General features: G+C 43.8%; 1 protein-coding gene across 2 annotated transcripts in view; it reads left to right on the top strand.

Annotated features, from left to right (window-relative positions):
- Positions 1-528: 528 nt before the first annotated feature.
- The window catches only part of TMEM51 (transmembrane protein 51), a 38,904-nt gene continuing 36,228 nt past the window's right edge, over positions 529-3,204 (top strand). The window contains exon 1 of one of the 2 annotated variants that reach the window (XM_018552649.1): positions 529-631. The gene's annotated coding sequence lies outside the window, so the exon portion shown is untranslated. The remainder of the gene's footprint in view (positions 632-3,204) is intronic. The other variant, XM_018552650.1, reaches the window with a different exon arrangement.

Below are 3,204 nucleotides of genomic sequence, written 5' to 3'. Positions count from 1 at the left end.
ATCGGCAACAGCACGCCGCCTTCCGGGACCTCGTCCAGTCCTGTGAGTACTCCTCCCCCAGCCCGGTAAGACATCCCCCGAAAATAACTCCACAAAGAAGTGAATGGTAGGGCTGCAGCTAACGATTATTTTCAAAATCGATTAGTTGCCCAATTATTTTTTCAAATAATCGATTGGTTGTATATCTCTCCCCCCCTCCCCCACGCCTTCAACTATTCGTTAATGAGAATAGTAGCCAACTATTCCCATTATCAAGTATAATCGATTCGTTGTTGCAGCCCTAGCGAACGGGCTGGCTTGATGCAATGCACAAAAATGTGGACATTAACGCATGCAAAGGTGTGATACGGCCCACCTATGAACACATGGCTGATTGCCTATGGCTGCACTCAGCGCCGTTGCTTTTTTACGCTCGCTGTCCCTGACGTGCTGATCTCCCAGTTGCAGGAGTCAAGCTTTAGGACCTAGGGCAGTCCCAGCTGGTTTCCTCCCAGTTCCTGAAAGCAGGGAGGGTGTGAACGGCTCCTACACCTTCCCAGTGTGTGCTCTACTCTTCACATCTCCCCATGTGATCCTTGTTACAGAGGAACTAACTGGTGGATCAGGATGGCCTAAAAGTGAGCTGGACAAGGTAAGGACAGACTTGTGTTAGAGAACTCCCTAGGCTGGAAGTGTAACTTGGGAGGAAAGTTCAATCATCTGCAAGGAGCAGCCTATTGCTATATTAATACATTTGTTTCTATAGAGAGCATTGAGTGTTTCCAGGCTGATCTGATCTCAGGTAGCAAAGATCACACCCATCCGGCACTGTGGGGCTTAAAGGGATACTTTTATATAGGAGATACATTGTTTAGAAGTCAAGTTCAGCTTGTGCTATACAGCTGTATAGATTGTTGAATGGTGTTACACAGGGTGCCATCCTGGGGGGCCCCCTGGCAGCTAGGTTTTACAGTGGCCATGCACATATCAACCTAGGTATGAGCAATCTCAAACTTGCGATTCATCATAGATTAAAATATAAAACAATACAACATATCAGTAATTTCATGGATCTGTATTATGATCAGTTGTCTGACTGATATGCGTTCAATCGTTCACATTAGATCAATAAAATTCTGCCACGGCCTGTTGCTTTGTAATCGATGGAAAACTTGCTAAATTGATTGAATGGAGGGTCTGTTTATGCTTCTGATGTTAATTAGATTATTATAGTCACATAGAGTGATTATATTGATGTGTCGCCACCTTTTAAAGAGAACCTGTATTGGGTACAATGACGAGTAACCATTTTGCCTTAGTGGGACCACAATCAGCCTTCCCATAGACCTGAGAAATACACATTACTTCTGGGTGAATGAAGTGATGGCTGATGGTCGCTCCTGTAAAGCAAATCTATTGCTTTGCCTAATATGAGTACCGGAGAGGTCCACTTCATCACTGAATACTATCATGATAAAATGTATCTAAAGCCAAAACTTTGTTTGTTTAGTTTCTTTTGTGTTTTGTTATACAATGAAAGGTTAGCAACTCCATTATTGCTGTCTATGTCCTCACAGGGCGATTTACCCTCTCTATTGCCCTGGTTACTATTGTCACAGGGATTGAAGATGATTGGGGGGATCCAAAATTTTGAATGGTCACAGGAACAGGGAAACAATGGGAACACTTGCTCTGATGACAACTAAGAAGGGATTTCCCATATTGAGATATCTCTCCTCTCACTTCCTGTTGGCTACCGGTCAGGAAGTAAAGGTCATATAAGTGACTGACGTGGCCTGTAGTGGACATAAGCTAAATTGGCCAGAAAAATACTTTTGACACTAAAAACATAAAGTATAATATGCAGATCCCTGGATTCTCTGTACCCCATATAGGGGAACAGCCATCATTTTTGGCTACTGCTGTGAACAAGCCCTAAGTGTCCAAAAAGAGTGTGCGTTGCTTTGCAACCAATTTTGGCGCTTTTTGCATTTTGGTTTAAAAAAACAAACAAACCTGAAATCGGGTTACTTTAGCCATCACAACTGCTGTGTGATTTTTGATGGTTAGCAGAGGGAAACCCGCAGCAGTTGTAGAGCCATTACTCCATTATTCAAGCCATTTTGCTTGTTTTATCCTTCCACACTATAAATAATGAATTTCTATTGGTTGCTATGGGAAACGGGTTTGCCTCTAGTTCAGTCTAGTTTGTTCCAAATTTCAACTCCTTTTTTAAGCTCTTCTTGTTCTCTACCAGTATTAAGGTCCAGTTCAGGCATGCTGGGAGTTGTAGTTACTCAGCAGCCGTCTTGAATTACTGGGCTGTGTTGTAAAGTAGCACAAAGCTGGCCCGCTTCCCGTTCTGTCCCTCTGTCTTTTGTTTGATAGTCTGACGTCACTTCTGTCTGGTAAATGGCACGCTTGCTGGGGGGGTGAAGTCATGGTTGACCTGCTGTAATGGCTGGTGCTCGGTTTTAATGTGAATACTTGAAATACTTCAGAGGAAAGGCATTTGTTAGGCTTGAGCTTGAGTTTTGAAGTCGCACACAGATCCTACCATGATTAAATGCAGCCTGCCTTCAATAAAGAGGAGATGCTATCTGCCTGGCTGTCATGGCGATCCTCTTCAATGCTTTTAGATAATTATTTATGACTATGCATGTTCCATCAGCACACCCACACGCTTGTCAAGTACAAAGCTTCTATTGTTGTATGATATCAGCTTATCTTTGTGGTCATATAATAAATGAAGCTGTGCAGTTGAGGGCACATTAGTGGGCGTGCTGATGACCTGTCTTATCAATGTTGTACACCGTGACTAGTCGGGAGTCATTACAGCACCCTGTTATCACAGAGCCAATTGCAGGTCTTCCATATTCCATGTCTGTGACTTCAGTTATTAAAGACAAAGGCATCCCCAGGCCTGGTGTCACCCAGTGCAGCCAGAGGATGTCACCCTCTAGGACATTATCACGCATGCGCATGATGTCATCACACACGTGCATAATGACATCATGTGCACTAAAGTGCTAGTGGTCATCTTGGTTATGGACACAGGCAGAGAGAAGAGGGGACCCAGCGGCATTCCTTATCCCGCCGGGTCCCCTCCCCTGCCTTACAACTGTCAGGCTCTCGGTCCATGACCTTTTCAGAGGGAAGATAGAGAAAGATGTGTTTTTTGGGCTCCAGAAAGGACAAGTCCAATAAATTTCTATATATATATAT

The sequence above is a fragment of the Nanorana parkeri genome, unplaced genomic scaffold, assembly GCF_000935625.1.
Source record: "Nanorana parkeri isolate BGI_ZX_2015 unplaced genomic scaffold, ASM93562v1 scaffold94, whole genome shotgun sequence".
In the NCBI taxonomy this organism is placed as follows: domain Eukaryota; kingdom Metazoa; phylum Chordata; class Amphibia; order Anura; family Dicroglossidae; genus Nanorana; species Nanorana parkeri.
Note: the sequence above shows the minus strand (reverse complement) of the source record. Positions and strands in the feature narration are given on the sequence as shown.